We start from the raw sequence: 22,151 nt of genomic DNA, 5'->3' as shown, positions 1-22,151 counted from the left end.
TGTTTTAGAAATGTCTTTTCTAAAGCTAAATTGTGTTATTGAAGGCAACTAAATGTTTCTCTTTCTTGTCATTTTAAGACCTACAAATTTTACATCTAAACTCTTAGAAATTAGAGGGTGACAAGTGGGAAATTTGTTTATACTTTTGTGCTGTCCTGCGAGACTGAAGATTGACAAATTTTTGTCTCTCCTACTTTTTAAAGCCTGCTTTCAATATGTGCAATAGAATTGAATAGAATATGTGAAATAACCACTAAAACTACTATTAAGACTATGTTTGGCAGCACATAGAGGGTTAAAAAGCCTTTCTAATGTACTCAGACAAGAAAAGAGGCACATAGTTTGAGAAAGTATGTATTAGCAAAGTTTATAAATACTTCAAACAAAGTTTTTCAATGCAACTTTTTTTATGTTTATTGGAAATGTTTGTCCTAAACCATAAAATCATTTTATTCTGTCTCTTCTGTAACCACAGTTATTCAATGATAAGAGCAAATTAGCTGTGTAGGCGTGTCTGCTGTACTCTGACAGTAACTTCTGTGAAGATCAGAAATACCATAGCCTTGTCATTGCAGATATTCCTCCGTAAAAAAAAAAAAAATCCTAAATAACTATCAAGAGGGAGCATGATTTTAACTCTGTTTCCACTAAAGCCTTATCTATTCACTCCAGCACAACACAGACTTCAAAACAACAGGTAATTTGTTGAATTACAGTACATGCTGTCTCTCTGTTCTGTGAGAATCCATTAAGCTCAATTAGTACTTCTGTTTCCATAGAGCCTTTAATAACCCTTTTTTCCAAGTATTTTGCAAAGATTAATACTGTACATTTTCCTGACACTTACAGATCACTGTTTTGTCATTTTTATACTTCTATATAATTAGTAACATTCTAAAATTTAAGTTCTGAATTATCCTGGGGCAAATAACTTAGCATATTCATTTAGGATGCTTAATAGCATAGCAAAGCTCTGGTCAAATGACTTCTCTCTCCTACCAAGACTGAAGGTTGGAGTAGAAACATCTGGCTAAAATTCTATCAACTAGCCGAGAGGATGGTGACAGCAAGTAGGTAATTAAATGTATTCATTCAATTTATTTTACTTTTCATATGCATACCTGAGTACCTGGGGATATTTTGATGGGTTTGTAGTGTGGGTTTTTTATTGTTGTTGGGGTTTTTTGTTTACTTTTTGTTTGGGTTGTTTCTTTGTTTCTTGTTGTCCTGTAAGGGCAGACATGGTACTATAATGATTTAATATTTTGTGAGAACTTTACTTGATTGTCACACCTGACAAATGCAATGAATAACTTGCTTTACTTTCAGTAGCAGTAAAAATCTGTATTTGTGCACTGCTCTCAGTCAATATTCTCTTCCCAAATTTATGTAGATAAGAATCAAAAGACTACTGAAAGGGCATTTTGTGTATACAAAATCTCTACATTTCTTTCAAAGTTGATTCTACTACACCTTTCTGATACTGCCAGTGCATTTGTATTTTACGTGAAAGGTAAAATATTTTACTGCAAAACAAAACTCAGATTAAAAAAATTAAATCACACTGTATATTAGAAAGCTTAGATAACATGGAAACAAATACAGAAGGATAATGTTTTTAGCCAATAATCTCATGGAATAGTGGGGTTTATCACACATTTTGTTGGAATTTTGAACACATTCTGATGAATTCGCAAAACTAAAATGTAGCACATCAATTTTCCATTTGATGATTGGCAGGCAAATGATCACAATTTATATATAGACTGTTTTGTGATACAGTAAACAGATGTGAAGAACATGCATGCGTCTTCACCCCACTCATTTGCTTAGGAATGACAAGATACTCAGCTGCAGAACATCCTTCCTTAAAATGGAGGAAAATGACACCACTCCTGTGTATGGTGTGCAGAAGTACTTCTGCTGATCTGAAAGGAGCAAAAAAAACCCAAAAAACAAACAGGAAACAAAAAGCAATCAACCAAAACCAGCCAACCAAACAAAACCCCAAAACCAACCAAACAAGCAAGCAAACAAATAAAACCCCAAACCACCCAAACCCTCCCAACTTTATGTGTGGAATGGTACCCACATGAAATTCAGTAACATTACTAAAATTCAGCTGTGCTGGTTGTCTCATATTTAGTGGATTTTATCTTAAAAACAGTAAAGAGATAACTGATTTTGTAACTTGATGGTCTTCTCTCTGTTCTGACTTTAGAACTTTACTATATCCAGATATGCATATTATACTAATTTCTTTACTTTCTGTAACTGGCAAAACTTTTAAAAATAAAACTCACACACAAATTTCAAGACCGGTCAGTATTGCTCATACTCTTTGCTGGTGTAATGGTAGAATAATTATTGACTCCAAGAGAAACACAGTTTGATTACAATGCATTTTTCAGCCCTTTTCTCCCAGATAAATCCTGTATCCTTTTAGGTAGCTTTCTGCGTAAAGAGTACAACTTTAAGCTCTGTGCCTTAAATTTAAACACATCTACCATCTGACTTACTCATCTAAAAATCTACTACAATAAAAGAGCCTTCTGATTCATAATTTAAGGAAGTCTTTAGAGGAAACTATTACATTTGTCTCTAAATTATAAGTGATAAGAAAGAGATAGTTATTTTAGATTGCCTCTGGCAAAGAAAAATGCAATATAAAAGCACTACAAAGAAATACGTGTAAAAAGCTAAAATAATGTAGCCATTACATTACTATTTAATTTTTCATGAAACTTCTGCAGGTACTGAAAAGAGATAAGTGAAGTCTTTCAAGCAAGTCCATCAAATTGTAAATGATGACAAAGAGCATTGAAAAACCTATGGGGGAAAAAGAAAAAACACACATCTTTGCACAACTGTGGCTAAAAAAAAATGTTTAAAACATAGTAGCTGTATCAAAAAGTTTCTTTTTTAATGTCTTGCAATTTCTGTCATGAGTCTCTTCTAATAGTGTAAGACTTAATTTTTTTAATTTTCTATGTATTTATATTAACTATTAAGGTAAAATTTAGAAAAGCACTGGACTGTGGAGTTTATATCTTGCTTTAAAGACCACTCAGCATTCAGTTTGAATGAACAGGAGCTTATCTTGAACCATGCCTTAGAATTAATTTCTGATTTTAATGAAGACAAAGGGTTATAAATTTTTAAGTGAAATTTTCATATTTATAGATGAAGTTTTTAGGAGAAGAGAAAGATAAAGGACATGCACCATCTAAACATTTTTCATATATCATTGTGAAATGAACTGGCATTCAAAAAGTTGTCATTCAATGACAACTTAAAAGTTGCTTAAAATTTGCTTTTTAAGTATTTATTAGTGTTTTGATCTGTAACTGATAAGGGCAATGTCTGTAGTCTCCAAATAAATAGGTATCAATGAAGCAGGGAATTCTCAGGGATATATAAAGAAATGCATTGTGGTAGAAGATTGAAGAATTCAGTAAGTCTTGAGTCTAAAATGACAGAAGCAAGATATAGTCAGCTACTTCAAAAAAACCACAGCCCATCATTCTTTTTCTCCTTTTTTGACTATTTTTGTTAAATTGTAGCTGGCTATGTCTTCTTTGTTCTGTGATTTGTAAAGCCTCTCAACTTCATATGGAATCTAAAATTTTAATTTAAGTAAGTTTAATGAACTAACAAATTGTGGGTAAACACATGATGATCTATGTAGTTTGGAGTCCTGTTTTATTGCTTTTTCTAATCTGTTTAAAGCCCTGTTTGGTGGCAAGAGACATACTCCTCAGTGTCAAAATAAGGATTAAGAGCATTATTTTCACCATCTGCATTTACTTCAGTTAAAGATTTGTGCTTTATTAAGTAGTCTGAAAATATTTGTTGTCCTAAAGAGTGAAGAATCTTAGCATCTCATTTAGAATTGGTCTTAACGTTTGTCTAGACATTTACAGTCTAAATCGACATTTTACGCTGCTTCTGGAATTATCACTTTTATGTCTGTGTTTGGACACTGATGTCTTTCTAAGGGGCTGCTTATTGGGGTTTATTTTGATGTTAGTTTTGATGAACTGGAAAACCTTTCCAAAAAACTATTTTTATTTAAAGTCTGAGTCAATTTAAAAGAATGTGAACAACTAGAATACAGTCATGCTATAGATGCAAATTTTTCTCTTTGCAATAGGTTGACATCCACTGCAAGTGTTCAACCTTTGTTCAGTTGCCCTAGCTTACAAGCATTCACTTTTCCTGCCCCAATTCTGCCCAAGAAAACTGAAATAAGGTAAAAATGCTGCCACTGAGACATGTAGCAGATTTCAAATCATAGAAAAGGAGGACCAAAAGACAGCGTTAAGAGTAGATGGTTTGTAGATGGCACCAAGACTGCAGAGGATATAGGGCATCCTCTTTCAGCTAAAGCAGAAGGAGGGATCATGGAAATGGTCTTCTGCAGGGAATTGCTACAAAACCAAAGATTGCATTGCTTGTTCTTCTGTTACTCCTGTTTTATTTCTCTAAAACTGGAGTTTTAGAGAAAACTCTGTAAAATTCCTCTGTGTTTTTTCAAAAGTACTCTGTTTACAGGGAGACAATCCTACATTAAAATGAAACTAGCCCCTTAAGGGCTGTTTACAGATAAAAGCAGAAAAAGTTCTGTATCTTTATTCATAATACAAATTACTTTCATGTGAATGCTTTATTTAGAGGGATTTTTGTGTCATCATTTACAAAACCATGTATAGTTGTACATCTAATATTGTATAAATGAATAAATTTCTAACAGCCCCAAGAGTATTGTTTTGAATTACTCAAAATCTGTCTCAGCAAAATGTTTGTTTCTATATATCATGAAATGCTTTGAATGTATGAGTTTGTTCAGTCTAGAAACTAAAGTGTCAAAATCCAATGTGAAGAGATACTACTTTAAATAAATCAGGTTTTTTTCAGCTACTTTTTATCTGCTTCCTATTTGTACTCATCCGCTCCTATCCGAAGACTTAGCAGAACTTTAACTTCTATGTAATAGTTTTCAGTATCCATCTGTAAATATTTCTGCTCAGAAGATTAACTAGCTTCACAAACTGCTGCCATTTTTCTACATATGCACATGTACAGCTGCTAGAGCTACTGGTCCTTAAAAAAAGCAGTGCCTAAAAATAAAACCTGAAAAAGAATTCATAAACTTAAAAGAAACATTAGATAAAATCTTTTTATGTTACATCATATAATTTTTAAATAGTTTAATATTTAGAGCTTTACTATTTAAAACGTTAAAAACACATTAATTAGTGTCACCTACTAAACTTAATTGCAAGATTAATTATTTTAAATAGAATATCATATCTTCATTACAGAATTTACATTTCCTATTTGCTATCCACTAAACAAGGGAATTTGATTTCAAAGGCCACAATGTTAAATGTATAAGCAGAACTGTTTCTACAGATTACCTTGCCAACACACATACATTTCTGATGGTAAAATTAGGATGTTGTGTACAGCAAAAGGACAAGTCTAGGAGATACGACTGGAAATACTGAATTTTGTTGACTGCTACTGTATCATCTTGAAAACATCAGGAAATCTTCAGTTTCCAGAAAGTGTAAGACTTGTGCTTGGATTTAAGAAGAAATATCCTATAATGCTTTACAATAAATAACTGGTGGCCTTTTTTGTTTTTTTTTTCTTTTTCCTGCTAAGGAAAAAGAATTAAAACACTAAAAGATTAACATACCTCACTAGGAGACAAATTTTCTTTTGAAGATTGTTTGGAACAATTAAATCTTATCATTTCAAAAATGATATAGTTTTGAAACTTTTTTGAATGCATAGGTTCATGCTGCATTTCAAGCAGAAATACACTCCCCCGAAGAAGTATCCAAAACCTCTATTTTTTTTTTAATGTTCTTCAACTCTTTGTCTTCATAGTACTCATGAACCCAAAGCAGACTCTGCACAAGGTCCCAGGCCTACCAGAGTTTCTAAACCAGCCTTTGCCACTATAACTGGCATGGGGTTTTGCAGTTCTCAGCACTCTTGATCAGGCCTTGAAGACTTACCACAGGTTTCTTCATAAAGAATGAGGAACATTGTCAGACAGGCAGGAAAACTGACATTTATTAAAATCAGTGTTTTCTTCTGTGTGACTTGTTAAGTGAAGTGGGATGACACCATTTGTTGAATGTTGGACATAATTCCTCCTTCATCATACTCCTCCCAGTACTGGCTGCACAAGCACCTGAAGCACAATCTGATCTTCTCCCTGCCTAATATAACAAAGAGTTCTGTACTGACTCCTTATTCTCATTTGGGACAGTTGGCAGCAGGACCACAAGTTCTCAGTAATGCAAGATTTGCCAGCTGTTCAAGTAGTATTTGCCTTTCAGCTTCTTTAAAAATTTTCCCGGACCAGTGAACGTTCTGAGGACCTCAGATAGCTTCATGTTTTCACGTAAAGTTTATTGCCCATTGGTGGTCGGAGTTATCACTGTTATCTTCCTCATAGATGTCACTGCAACCCAGCCTCTGTGCTTTTCCTCCAGCCTTGCTCATTGTAGATATCATCAAGACTATCATTAGAGGAAAACAAATAAAATTGAAGACACACATTAACTACACAAGGATGTGTCTTTATAGTCTAGTATGGATTGTTTGCCCTAAGTGTCTTTATAGTCTAGTGTGGATTCTTTGTATCAATTTCTGGTCACTTAATAATAAAAAAATAATAAAAAAACCCTATTAGTTCCATCTCACAATGGATCTTGAAGAGATGCCAAAGTCTGCAATCTAGCTGAAAATAATTCACCAGTGTTTGAGTAGCTGAGCTTCTATTTCCCCACTGGAAGACTCCAGGAGCAAAAAAAAAAAAAAAAAAAAAAAAAAAACACAACTATAGATTTGGTTTGGGGTTTTGTTTTTTCCTTTTCCATTACTTTTTCACATGAATTAAGAAAATAACATTTGTAAATGGTAAATTGAAAATTACTGATAATTTTGTCTAATGCTACTTAAATATTAGAAATCCACAGCTTTCTATAGCACAATCTGACATCTTAAGCAGTTGTTTTGGTGAATTTGCTCTAGAAAAATCAAAATAAAAAAAATTCCAAAGGCAGTCAATGACTAAAAATAATTAAGCACACAGGGGAATAGACAGCAGGATCTTGGCAATGTTATTCTCCTATTGTTTGTTCTGCCAAACAAATTCAGGCCTGAGGGGTTTTGGATTTGTATCAAATATTTGGAAACAATCCTGTCCATTTCCTCGCTGCATCTGATTTTCTGCATGTTACCAAATAGGGCATAGCATCTGAGAATTCCTCTCTCACAGTGAGATTTTTTGGGCTTGAAAATTAGAAATGGTGAAAACATTAATGACTTAGTTGTTTCTGAAAGCAATATTGCAAAAAGAAAGAAGAATATTTATGTATATGTGGCAAAAAAAAAAAAGTAAATGTTTAGTGTAAGTAATCAGTTTTTGGAAAAAGTCTGGAGCCCTTGCTACTTAAATGCAGAACTGATAAGATGCATTTCTGTACAGAAACTCATATACAGGTTATATTCACGAAAATGCTGTTACCAAATAGATGTTTTGAGCTGTCTCCCATAAGGGTGTAGTCCTGAAATACTAGAATTCCGCTTTTATCTGCTACTGTCTCAATATTTAAGTGCTGTAAAATAAAAAAATAAAGGGAAAATTTTGGGCTAGTAAAAAGTTTGTCAGTCTTCTGGCTAAACAAGTTTGCTTGTCTTGGAGATAATGTTGTCTATTTTAATCTCTAGTTTGGGTTTTAAATCATGCGAAGGCATTGAACAAATGAGGAAGACACTAATTAATATTCATTTTATAAAACTAAATCAAGCATTAATTGGAGTGAGAACAAAATTAAAATATTGAAGAATAATTTCTTACTTCTGTTCTTTCCTATATGAAATTGATAAAACCTTATCCAAATATATCCTTCCATAGTTATATATTAATTTTATATGAATATAATCCCAAATATATCAGTACAGATAAAAATATGGAAACTCGTCCAAATGTAATAGCTGGCTTTCAATAATTATACTCAGTTAAAGACAATTCAAAGCTATACAATTTTTGAGTCATTAAATTATTTTAAAATAGTCATAGAGCAAGGTAATCAGTATCATGGAGCATGAGAACAAAAGAGGAACAAAAATTTCAGTTGCTAAAAGCAAATAAAGAAAATTAAATCTTTTCTTGTGTGAATAGCTGTATTGTTTGGTAACCTGCAGACGTAAATAGCTTCCCATTTCTGTGAAGATAGAAAGATGAAGAATAACTGCTGTTGGATGAAATAAAGATTTTCAATTAAAGGAAGGGCTTCACACATTAAAGTGTATTCTTGAAGAGCACGATGTGAAATATCAAATGATTGCAGCAGAGATCAGGGTTTTTGATATATTATGTGTCTCAGCCATTGTTGCCAGGGATGATTATAAACTCAGTGTTAGACAGAAAGACAAGACTTGCAAAAGATTTTTGTTGCTAATAGGTAGATTTTTTTTAATAATTAAAGCATTTTTTAAAGATTTTTAAATATTTGAGCTCAGCTATTTATTTGTCATATTAAGTTGAACTCAGAAAGAACAGCTTATAAAACAATGAAACAAATGAAAAGTTAGAAAAGTATAAGGTTTAACTACTTACACAGTTCCACCACACAACTGAAATCTAGTTGTGCTTCCTAAAACTATTACTGTTCAATACTTTCTACAACAATGAGGAGTTTGGAAGCAACCCATCAGTTGAGTTTGGGGATATCCAGTTTGAGGGATACCTAGATGTTTGTTTCTACCTGTGCTGAAATGAGGCCTTCGTGGTCTCTTCAACATAGGTAAAATGAAATAGAAGTAAATGAAGAACCATGCATCTTAGAGAATAGGTTTTTGGTCAGGACATTCAGAGTTCACATCCAATAGCTTCTTCATGGTAAATTATAAATGTGTAATGATTATTGTATATACATATACATCTTATACATATACACATATGCATACATATACATATACTTGTACATGAAGACATTCAAGGCTATCACAAGACAGGTGATTTAGAAGCTGTATAAATTCTGTCCACTTGTTTTCAAGAGTTTTGCCTTCACCCTTCCCTTCTGAAAGGAAGAGAAACAAAACTCTTGTAACAGCACTCTCTCCTATAAAGCTTGGGCAGAGTTAGAAACCACTGTATGACTTTAAGAAATCTAAGAAAATGTAGCATAGATTCACTTCATCTCAGAGCTGTTAGCTTTTGATTTAAGGTTGCTTTATCTTGCCAGAAGTGTAAAACACAAATGAATAATGGTGAATGGGCCATGATGTCATACAGAACTAATGGCCATTCAGCTGAAACATTTAATTAATATTGAACATAAACAATTTTACCTGTCACTGTAGCTCTGACCTTGCAGTTTTCAGGTATGGGCAGATAAGTTAGGAAATAGGAATACACAATCCAGAAGTAAGGATATTTGTATCCTTGACATGTGACAGGACAGCAATAAAGGTAATTGAAATATATGATGCATTTGGCATTGATGCAGATACCTAATTTTGATAGTGTAGGAGAATGACCGATGTGACATTTTACTCATTTTCTTCAGCTGGAGCTTGTACAATTTCTCAAGAGTAAATGACCTTACAGTATTAGGTAATATAGTCTTGACCCTGACAATCATGAAGGCTCAGAGTGTGAATACGCAGTCAGCAAAACAGCCTCACTAAAATTTAGCTACATTTTATTGTGGGGCAAAATCAATTAAAAGTTTCAATGATAATGCCTGATGGCCGTGACACCCTCAATGTTCCCTCAGCTGCTTCTCAGTTTCTGTTCCATCTGCTTCTAGCATTTTCTGTGTTTCTTGAACATATTTTCACTGCGATGCCACCAGCTTGTCTGCGGGGCTCAGCTGTGCCCTGTGGTGTGTCCTGAGGAGCCAGCTGGAGCTGTTTGTGTGTGGCACCGTCCCTCCTCACAGTGGATGGCTGAACACACAACTGAAGCTCTATCTGCATTTATTTCTACCCACTGTCAGATCCAATGAGCAATCTCAGAGGACACCTACCTTATTAAGCCTTAAGGAAAGAAAGGACTGGAAAAATGGGGTGAAAATTCCTCCTATAGATATCATTCACCCCTGAGAAATGCTAATGTTGAACAGATGACTCATGCAATTAATTTATAGCTATGAATTAAAACCACAGAAACTTTTACTTTCAGGAGAGTACCTTAACTGAAAGCTTATGTCACATTATAAGTCAGCTGATTTCAAACTGACTTACTGAAGGCAACATTTTAAAAAAAACTCTTTGTTCTAATATTTTTTTCACTGTCTAACTCCACTAAGTAGCCTTGCTGTTACATGTCTCTAATCAGTGTGCTATCATGAGTCTAGAATTAGGACTTTGGTGGCTTTGGATAACTTAAAAATCTAATGTAAATTAAATGAGCATCTTAAAAATTAACATAGCAAAGAGAGACTAGAAAGAATGCAATGCTTTTTGCCAAAAGTATATTATTTTTTGGCTTAGCAATAACTTAAATTACTATTTCTCCTTAAAGAAGGATTTTTATTGTAAAACATTATTTCCATGCGCTCCTTTTAAATACTGTTCTGAAAAAAAAGGCCAACTAATAGTCAAATAGATAATTTGGTTTTGTAGTTGGTTGTAGTAAAAAGTGTACAACTTGCTCTCCAAGATTCACATTTGCTAGGTGTTACAGGCAAATATATATTTTGTAGTTTTTTTCATTGTTTATCAGAATAACTCCAAACATAACATAAGGTGAGATCACCAGCAAAGAGCAGCAGCCACTGTTACTGTCTGTCAGAGTACGGCCTCTAGAATCATGGAGTACACAATACCCAACTATTTTTCTTTTTTTTTTCTTTTAACTCCAGATCTTTAGCATCCATAATGAACCAGTCTGCCTTTCTGGTGGCTTTGTTTTAGTTAAGAGGGTTAATTTTACTCCAATCTTTAAATGACAATGGTTACATCTGTAAAAATGGTTACTTCAGCTAGCAAGTAAAACTGTAAAAATTGTCACTTCAGCTAGCAGGTTCTTTTACTGACTGCAATGTTTTCCTCTAACACATTCCCAATATTTGGGCAAGGATTTGTGTGGTGGGTTGATCCTGGCTGGATGCCAGGCATCCATCAAAACCATTCTGCTGCTTCCCTCTTCAGCTGGTCAGAGGCGAGAAAGTACAATGAAAGGCCCACAGGTCCAGATAAAGGCTGGGAGAGATCACTCACCAGCTACCATCTATCTAGACTAGTTTTAAATTCATGCCCTGTTTTGGAAATAATGAAATCACTTTAAAGAAAACTAGATATATTTTTGGGTACTGTGCGTTTCTCTTAACCTGTAACATGGATATTATGTAAATTAAGATAACTTTTGCAATAAAAAATAATGGCCCCAGTAATGAATTTTTGTAACAGAAGCAATCTTATAAGTGGGAAGAACATTATATGAAATAATATTTTTCCATTTGGTAACTGAAGCAATATGAGTATCTTCACTGTGAAAAAATAAGGAATAAAATTAATATTATTCATAATATCTACAGAAGACGTTACTATTTTCTATTATTTCTTTTGGAAATTATGCTTTCTGATACAAATTTCCATTCCTTAATAAGTTGCTTTATAATGATACTGAAACTAATATAAGGTATTTTAAAAACTCAGAGAAGTTCCTTAATCCAAGCGGTGGACTTTGTGTTCATACATAAAAATTGCTCAGTAATAAAGCAACATAATAAATAAATGAAGTGAAGCAAACTGTAAAACAAGTTCCTGGTCATTTGAGTGAAACCCTTTGTCAAGTTAAACTGACTAAAGATAAATCAGATCCTGGGTTAACCAAATGGCTCATCCTTACACTGTGTTATTGGCAAGAAACAGATGAAAGTCACTGTCTATAATTATGTGTTGTATCAAGGCTTCTCTGGTCCACTGCTTTTGCCGGACTCAGTAAATATTTCTGATATTTCTGGTCCTTCCTACCTTGTGCAATTGGTTTGTTTGTTTTTAATTCAATTTCTGAATACAGAATACCAAACTAATGTGTAGTAATACTGTACTGAATCCATATGCACCCTAAGGCATTTTAATGTGCCTAAAGAATCAGCTTAAGAACCAGTAGAAACAACATATTTTGAGATCTGTTTTGCTGTAGAAGTATTTAGTGCCCAAGAATATGCCCTATCTTGCTTTGGCTATGCTATCCAGTTCATAATCTTCTTTTTCTCATCAATGAACTGTTCAGCTGCCTAAATAAATCTACCTGATATCATTTGGTGAATGCAAGGGTCGTTCAGACATCCACTTAAAGCTGACAGATAGAACACAAGCAACTTTATCAGGTAAAATAAGCTGGCAGCAATTACTGCCAAAGTAAAACTAGTATCTAGTACTTACATTTGGGCAATCAAATCCAACCCAAAACGCAATTGTAACTTCAGACTTGTCTTTATTGAAGGGCAAGAGTTGGAAACATAGGTAAAGACAATGGAAAGGAAAAACAAAAAGGAACAGAAACATTTGACTTCTAAACCTTTTCTCTCCATGTTTAGAGCACTTATTTATGTCTCTGTACCAATATGATAAACCTGATCTTTCTTTGGTAATAAAGTCTTCCCAGTGAATATTAATTAGAATTATGGTGGAAAAACAAATGTCTATGATCTTGCAACATTAATCATTAGGGTACACAAAAGCTTGATCATGTTCTTTCTCATATTTTTAAAGAATTATGTATTTATTCTTTTGAAAATGAAATGAGTTTCAAGAAGAGTGAGAAGAGATAGGTGATAGAAGGCATATGCTCAGAATGTCACAGCACTGAATTGCTCTAATTATCTTTCCATTACTTTAGCCAGATGCCTAGGACACCTTAATGCCAAATATTAACAGGAAAAACAAATCAGGTATCTCACGGATATTTAGGATTTTTATAATAATGATTTAATTATTTAGCATTTTAACATATAGGCATGCAATTGACAAAGTTCATGTCATTTTATTTAACTTATCCAACTCAAATCAAAGAATTTTCTGATGTCATATTAAAAATATTATCCTGCAAATGAGAAAGTAAAATCAGCATAGAATTTCAGACACATTTTTCTTCCTCTGTTTTACAAAACAGTTGTTATCGACTGACTTCTTAAATGTCCTGAGCCACTGAAATATGAGGTGCTCTTCTTAGTGTGCTACCTCTGACATCATTATAATTTCCATCTCATTTTATCTACAGTAATATCTTTTATCAGTCCTGTTTTGAATGTCATTTTAAATTCCCAATTAAGTAATATTTTGCTCTTGCTCTTCCTATTTTCTACTGTATCATGTACTTGCACATTCTTTTTTCTCTGACTCCCTTAATAAATAGCTTAGGTTTCTTTTACTTACAATTTCTTGGAACAGCAAACCTGCTAGGGCAGTGGAAGAAAACTTCAGAGCTGTAATTTTTGTAATGTCTGTTTGCTTGAGCTTGCTGTAGCACAAACAGCTTGCTCTAATTGTACCAGATAAATCACTGGAAAAAGGCCACTCTAGTTCTTAAATTTTATATCAGCTAAGTTGTCCCCTTTGGTGTTTTAACTTAAGGAAAGAAGTTAATTGATGAAGAAATAGTTTGGCAGCACTATTATTTGAAGAGTCTGAGACAGACTGAATGATGATTTCTCTCTGAGTCTAACATGAGCTTGATTATAAACCCATATCTGCTGAGAGAGAATACAGTCATCACTTTCTTCTAGTGTTCATTATTTTGGTTTGTGTCTTCATTATTTCAGTTTGTGTCCTCTTGAGGCCTTCCCAGAAGTGCAAGTCTCTAAATTACAGTCCCAGTCTTGACATTGTGATGCATGTTAGCAGAAACTTCTGCTGACACAGTGGCACACTTAAGTCAACAGTGATCTGTAACAGTTTGGAGATATTTCTTTGTGAGCTGCTTGATGGTATTAGCAGCCAAAGTCAAAACAAATGTTTACATTTATTTCAGGAAAAAATAGGTTTACAACATGACATACATTTATATCATAAATCCTCTACTGGTCTTTGCCTGCCTGTGGATATATCATTCCAGGAGCTGAACTTTGATCCTCCTTGTTCATCCCTTCCAGTTCAGGAATTTCTATGACACCCCACTTCATCTTTTTTCTTTTCCTTGGAATGACATGGTCACTCACCTTTTCCATCTCCCTTTCTTTAGGAATCCTGTAGTTTTCATCCAGCTCTTTGCATAGGTCCGTAACTACAATGAAGTTGAATCTGCTCTTCAATGCAGTTTGTCTGACACTTTTCAATTATGGATTATGGCAAAATTGACAAATACCAGTACAGTTAGAAGTCTTCCACTGCTCTGTCAGAACTGAAAAAAGGTCACTATTGTCCTGTAGTAGGGAAACTGCATTACTTGTACTAGGATGTTTCAGCTCATTGAATCTGAACTTATTGTATACTCAAATAAACTAAGTCTACTGCATAATTATGGAGAATAATTCTTATACTGCATATATAAAAAAGACTACTTAAAGTCTCTTTTTCCTTCTACACATTATAATTTTATATTCATTCCTTTTTCATGCTTACTTAAAATATTATTTGTAAAATAACAGCTTTGCTAATGCCTAACTTTGTTCTTTCTCCTTAATAGTAGCTTTCTGGGATTTTTTTTTAGCAGTAAAATTATTTAAGATCTCCTGTACACTGAGGCCCTCTGTATGGCTGGCCAACAGGGACATTTCTTTGGCAGTACTATATTAATTATATAGAAAAAATGAAATGTGAAATATATACTTTGGAATGCAGACTGATAGCAGAAGAAATACTCATTTACAAGCTTTGTTTATCATTTAATTCCCTCAGTGCTGAACATAATAGGTCGCATGTTCAACAATAGTTCACATTTAATAGGTTTTTCAAGGTAAAGAAAATGCCAGCCATGAAGATCTCAAAAGTGCAGAAATAGCATGTTGTTAATGTACTCATTTCAGAAGTGATCAATGGCAGGTCTCCTGGGGGACAGCAGCCATCCTGTGAAGGATAGGAGCACATTCAAGAAGGAAAGAGGGTGCAACATCAAAATGAAGTGGTACAGAGAAGTTTATGCCTCCTTCTCAGTTCTCTAAATTAACATCTCCTTTTGAAGGAAAGGAAGAGATCCACTGAGATCTTCAGGCATTTAGATAAAAGACTTCTGCACCTTCCAAGAAACTCTATATTTGTTCAGAGAATAACCAAAATTCTCTTTCTAAATAGGCATTGATTTTAGCATTTCTAATTTCCTTATAATTTTTTAAATATTAAATTTCATATTGTACATGAAGTAATATAAAATATAATAAATATTATTTTTTAACCTAGCCTTTACTGCCAATCATCTGTGCTGAAGTATTCAGTATATGAGAGATCATTCTGACATTTAAGAAATGCTTTTACTGAATTCCTTTTGCTCTTCACAGAAAGAATTAAGGGGGTTTTGATTACTGACAAATTACAAGAATATAATTCTGTAGACCAGTACTTGGAGAAGTTTCATATAAGGGAATAGTCCCAGTCCAAAAGTTGCTAAAAGAACTCTCTGCTTTACTTGTTATTAAGAAATGGTACCGTTCAAGAGTTTGCTTTTTCCGCTTGGCAACAAAGAATCCATGTTGTTTCTTTACAGTTCTCATTAGAAGCCAAAGACTTCCCTTAGGTGTTCCTGAACAAAGTTCAGTAGTGTTTACTTGGGAGTGGAGGAAATCAAAGCTTCACAACAGAAATATTTTAGAATAAATCCCATATAAACTAATATTTTCCTAAAAATTATGATCATTTACATTATAAAACTAAGGGAATTAATAATTTTATATTTGTGTCACAAACAGCAGATTTTCATCCTTTTGTTGTAACTTAAAAGTACGTGCAGGAAATTTTTCTTTTGTCTGGTTTTGGATTCCATTTGGGATTTTAGCTGCAGTTTGCTACTGCGTGTAATGTGAGTTCATCGGTCTATGAAAAGAGACACACTGAGGAAACTGCTGCCTCAAAATGAATTTCCTTATTAGTCACACACTGTGCTAGCTAGTGTAGTGCTCAGAACACTGCTGTAAAGTAAATGCTACAAACTGGAGCATATTTATCTTTCAAATGCAAACACAGTTTTAGAATCTCATTGTGAATTTAGAAATGTAATTTCATAATTTTTCCATGAGGAAATAAAATAAACATACAAAGAGGGGAAAATAATTTAAAAAGCAGTAGCCACATGTTAGGACAGTTGGAACCTTGACTTGCATTTACAAATGCCTTGTACACTATTTGAACAGTTTACTTGTGCAAAAGACTGAAAAGAATGAAAACATAAAAATTACTCCTCAGTAAATTTTCTGTGGCACTGAAGGTTTTCTCTGTCTCTGGGCCATTGGGATATAGGAATAGATGATATTATGACCTTCTTTCACTGATGTTGATAGACACATTTTACTAAAATATAAGAATATTAATGTCTTTTAAAAAGAAATTGTCATAATTTCAGGAAGATGGCCTCTATCATAAGTAGTTGTAACTCATTTTAGTAAATGAGCTATGTAGATTACTTGGACAAGCAATATGTTTTGAATTCATATGTCAAATATAGTGAAGTTTCAGTAGCTTGAAAATATGATGGAAAGAAATAAATATTGCTTACCACTGATAATAGCTGTCTGAAGTAGTTCATAAGAAATTTAAAGCAATTTGTTATATGAATTATGTGTTATTTAGCAGTCTAAGTACTTCAAGATTATCTGCTTTATCAGAATTAATTAGCCTTATTGCAATAGGACAAAGTAGTACTTACAGATGTAATTAAAAATTAAAAATTAAAAACAAGTAAACATTCCCTTAAGAAGGTACATTTTTAAGGCAATTTACAACCTATTACTATACAGATTACTAGTTAAAAAATTACTAATCAAACTGGGGTCAAAGTTAAAATGAAATAATAAGTTTGAAGTTCAAGTAAAAATAATAGCTAATTTGATCTATTTAGAAACTTTTGTTATTGTAGGGAAGTGTAATTGAAGTATGCAAATATCATTGTTGGCATATAAGATCAGAAAAACACAGGAAAATTACTCAAGCTGGCAACAATTGCATATTATCTTGGATTCAGGAGACTTTTCCCCCTGTAGTATCAGGTCAAATATTTATTCCAAAAGTCCTATTGCTGTGTCCTTTTCCAGTAATTTTTCTACCTTCTTCCACAAAACCACATACCCTTTCTGTGAGTTTAATCAACCTTAAAGTTAAACCATGCATCTAAGAACATTGTCCAAATGCTTCCTGAATTCTGACAAGCTTGTGGCCTTGACCACTTCCCTGGGGAGATTTCCAGTGCTTGACCATCCTCTCAGTGAAGAACTTTTTTCTAAATTCTATATTAAACTTCCTCTGACACATCTTTAAGCTATTCCCTCTCATCCTATCACTGGACAGTGGAGAGAAGTGATCAGCACCTCCCTCTAGGTCTACCTCATGAGGAAATTGTAGACAGCAATGAGTTCACCCCTAAGTCTCCCCTTGCCTAAGCTGAACAAACCTCATATCCTGGGCCACTTCTCGTAAGTCACTCCTGCCTGTCCTTCCACCACCTTTGTTTTCATTCTTTGTACACATATTTAGGAGTGAAAGGAAAGAGCATCCCTGTCAGAAATTTTCAGTTCCAATTTTTCAAAGTGAAAGGAAAAGAAATTCCCCAAGTAAGCCAGTGTTTGTAATGGATCTTTTTAATTTGTGCAGGTAGAAATGGTATGCAGGGATAACATAGACTTTCATGATCCAATAGTTGCTATAGGCAACTTTATTATTGAGAAGTGAGAGAAATTGAGGCTTCTGGTAACTTCTGCTTAATGCCAGCAGTGCACACTGGAGGCCAACCAACCTAAAGAGACAGCTTTGCAGGGAAGGACCTTGAAATACTGGTGGGCAAACTGACCATGAGCCAGAAAAGAGCTCTCATGGAAATAAACCAGCAGCTGGATGGGCTGTGTCAGGCAGTGTTGGCAGCAGACGGGACCTGCCTGTCTGCTCAGCACAGATGATACCATATCTTGAGTGCTCTACATTCAGACTGTAGTCTGAAGTCTATTAGAAATGTCCTCAATAAATTAACAGCAAATAAATCTTTGTTGGGAGGGACCATGAGAACAGTCTGTGCAGTGTCACCATTACCCTCCTTGTATTATGCCGTGTCCAAATAGCTTCATCCCCTAAGTTGTATAAACAGCGGGAGCACCTGCTTCAGGCAATTTATAAAATGATATAAGGAAAAATTACTACAGGATACAAGTTCATTACTCTTACCCAGCATATATTGCTCACCATAATTAGGGAAAAAAAACCTATAACTAACCCAATTCCACTTCTTGTGAAGTTCAGACTAGGCTCTGACTTCATACCTTTCATTTCTATAATTAAGGTTTTAAGAAATTAAGAGTATTTTCTTTCCTTAACAGCTCACAGAAATAAGCAATAATATATATTTAAAAATATGTTTAAATGTATATTTAACCTTTAGTTAGTAAACTCTCATAGAAAAGAAACTAAAATAAACATGTTTTTAAGTATACAATTCTGGGTTTGTTTTCTGTTGTTTTGTTGTAGTACTTTGTATAGCTAAAAAAGATTGAGTTCCTTCTAATTCCTCATGCTTAGGAATTATTTATTAAGACCATTTCTTTTCTTTTGTCCTGCTTGTTATTCTTTGAACTTAGGTCTCCTCAGGCTCTTCAATATCTCCTATTGACTCTTCTCACTTTAATTTAATTACTTTTTTTTTTCTGAGACTTTGCAGAAATGGAAAGTATATATGCTGTATTGAATTATATTTCTTACTTGACCTTTAAATATTAAAAGATGAGAAAAAGTAACTTGAAATAGATTCAAACTTTAGATCTGTGATTTTCTTTGGATCCCATTAAAAATGAGTATTCTTTTTGAAGTAGGGTTGCATGCAGGAGCTGTGAATAAAATCAATAGCAAACAGCAGATTTAGTCATAATGTAATATGAAAAACGGGAATACTTGTAGTGGTATATGAGCTCTGAAAGTGAAATAAAATGAGGTGAGGAAGGGGCATGATGTTGCTTAAAAACCCACTTAGAGTTTATACATGAATTCTGTAATTTCTTCACAGAAGATCTATACTTCAGCCAAATTTTGATTATTATAGGGTCAATAAAGAAAACAGTTTCATTTTAGTATCTCTTTGCAATGACATGAGATTAAGACTCATAACGATAAAATTTTTAACTTTTGTAGAGTTTTGTTATGAAAGAAAAAAACCAAAGAAATCCCTGTTTAGAAGGAAATTTTTCTTTTTTCATGATCATTCAGTAAATAATAGTCCAATTATACTGTCATACAAATAAAATAATTTACTTACATCTCTCCTGGTAGGTTCGTGGTATCATTATGCACACAAGAAGACCCTTTAAACATGACGAAAAATTATGCACCATTTTTAGTAAAATATAAAATTTGGCTAGTTTAAGGACTAAAATAATGGTAATAACAGATCATTTTTTTATTAGATAGGCAAACATAAATTACTCTTATTCTTCTTTTAACACTGGGACTCTGACTATGAACTGATGCTTAAAGGCTTTTGAAAATACTCTCAAAGGAAGAAAGGAGGAAACCTACATAAGCCATGGGGAAATGATTAGTGATGTACCACTCCACCTAGACATTCACAACTCTCTGGGGTTGGATGGGCTTCACCCAAGAGACCTGAGGGAACTGGCAGAAAAGGTGTGGAGGGAAGGTGTTTAATGATTTTGTTTCTCTTTACCCTATACCGATTTCATAGGTAAGAAATTTGATTTCCCCGAGACTAGTCTCTTTTGCCCATGACAGCAATTGGTGAGTGATTCCTCCCTGTCCGTAGCTCAACCCACATGCTCTTTGTTCCATTTTCTCTCCCCTTGCCCAGGTGAGGGCATTGATGGAGCGGCTTCGGCAGGCACCGGCCTGCGACCGGGGCCAACTCACCACAGCCTCCAACACACAGATCTGCCTGCCAGCCCCAGGCAGAGGTTTCAGCTAAAAAGGGACATCTGAAATGTTTCTTATGCTTGGGTTTGGTAAACAGATCGCTCTGCAGACTATTCCAGTACTGACATTTATCTGTGGCTGAATTTGAACTCCAAGCTGAAGATTATTCTTGGGGAAAGAAGAAAGCACATTAACAATTGACATACATGTTACCACTGTTCACACAGATTCATGTTTAAAGGATATTGACACAACCCCTACTCAGAGCAAGGTCTGTGTCATAATTAAGGGAGAAAGAACCATAGGAACACATTTATGCCCTTGAAAAATCTTAGTTAGCTGGCACCTAACTTCAAAGTGTAGAAAATATTTTTTAAATATTCCAAGAACCAAATGTCCTACTCACTGAAAACTGAAACTCTTTCTATTTAATTCAGGAAGTCTGTTCTTTTTGAAAGTGTGGACATCCTGTGAGACCATATCTCTCTGCTCATATAACTCAGTGTCTGGTTAGAACTTCTAGGCAATTAGGTACAAAAGGTTGTTTAGAGGATTGTAGGTGTTTACCAATAATTCATAGACATGAATTATGTGACTTATCTTTTCTATCGCAGATATTGAAGAATCATATATGGTTCACAGACTGTCAGTTATATGTCAATAAAAGGTCAATAAACTGCTTTACTCCTGATATGGCTTAAAGTAAATTAAGTAAGCATATTTTTCCTGCAACAGGATCTAACTCATAGAGTACATACGTATGTCTACCCCAAATCTAGATGAAATGAGAGTTGGAAATCTCTCAGATTATTTTTTTTAATTTCTCTGTTATGATTTCTGCAAACTCCATTATTCAGGAAGATACCTAAGTGTGGATTGCATCATTACTAAAATTTAATATCTGCATGGTTCTAAACTTTGAACATGAACTAACATTTTTTTCTGTGTCCTATCCAGTGGTATAACTCATTTAAACATTTATGATTTTGTCACTCAGAAATAGATAAAAATGAGATTGAAAATTATAAGTATTTATTGGAGAATGTCTATTTTGACCATACTTCTTCACATAGTTTCCTAAAGTTTAACTTGTTTTTGGCTAATTTTTTTATGTCTAATTTTATGAATTACATGACTGTGCTACTGTAAGATGTAAGCCAACTTTTGAAAAACCATGTTGTATAACAAGGCAAATTTTGATCTGAAGGGGTTACTAAATTTTACGAGAGTCCATTGTTTGTCCTAACTTGCCTCTTAATTTTCCTCCTTGAAGAAAGAGAATGCTTTTATATTTGACATGCCTTAAAAATTCTCACATTTTTAAAATTATTTAACCTCTAAACCATTGTAATAAAATTAATATGCATCATATATTACATTAGAAAATAATACTACATATGTATAATAAAGTAATTTAATCTGGCATTATTCCAGGATTAAGGTTCTTTATGTAGTTCTAACACACAGAACTTCAGCATCTTGCTGAAGTCTAATAGAATCACATAATGTAAATATAATGTATCATATTTAAAAAAAAAATAATTTTTCATTGAGCATTCATATAATGTTTTTTGATGATTTTAAAGCCTTACTATTATGTTTTAAAGTTTTACTTATATATTGCAAATAAAAAACAATATTAAACAAACATAAATACTGTCAGATCACATCAAAAATCCAAATCAGCAAAAGATCCAAAGTAAATGGGGAAATGTTACATGTGGTTTTTGATAGGAGACAGACTTTTCATTCATAAGTTATTTTGAATTCAATCCAAGTATTGTATATGCTTCTCTTCTTTAAACAAAGTTTTATCTCTTTGGATACCTTACATTTTTCTTTCTTCTCTCAACTTGTGCTGCCATTTGTAATACACTTATGAACAAAATGGGATATGAAAAATTCTGTTTTCAGACTTTTTATTGTGTGTCACTTAACACACTGTGCCACTAAGCAGGCTTCTTCTGTCTCAGAAATTATCTGGTAGGTATAGGACTACATGTAAGAAGATCTTTTATTGTTATTTTTTGATAACTTTTAGAAGACATTGCAAAAAACTCTACCTATTAGCCTGCCTTACTTGCAGTTCCTGACATGTCTTGGTATTGATTAGAGGTGTG

At 33.6% G+C, this 22,151-nt stretch overlaps 1 long non-coding RNA gene across 1 annotated transcript in view; it reads left to right on the top strand.

Annotated features, from left to right (window-relative positions):
- The first annotated feature begins 884 nt into the window (after positions 1-884).
- LOC141729047 (uncharacterized) overlaps positions 885-22,151 on the top strand; it is an 87,792-nt gene continuing 66,525 nt past the window's right edge. Inside the window, exon 1 of the long non-coding RNA XR_012580293.1 lies at positions 885-1,074. This is a non-coding gene — a long non-coding RNA (uncharacterized LOC141729047). The remainder of the gene's footprint in view (positions 1,075-22,151) is intronic.

Source organism: Zonotrichia albicollis, chromosome 5 (genome assembly GCF_047830755.1).
Source record: "Zonotrichia albicollis isolate bZonAlb1 chromosome 5, bZonAlb1.hap1, whole genome shotgun sequence".
Classification (NCBI taxonomy): domain Eukaryota; kingdom Metazoa; phylum Chordata; class Aves; order Passeriformes; family Passerellidae; genus Zonotrichia; species Zonotrichia albicollis.
The sequence above is the reverse complement of the archived record's forward strand: the minus strand, read 5'-3'. Positions and strand labels throughout refer to the sequence as shown.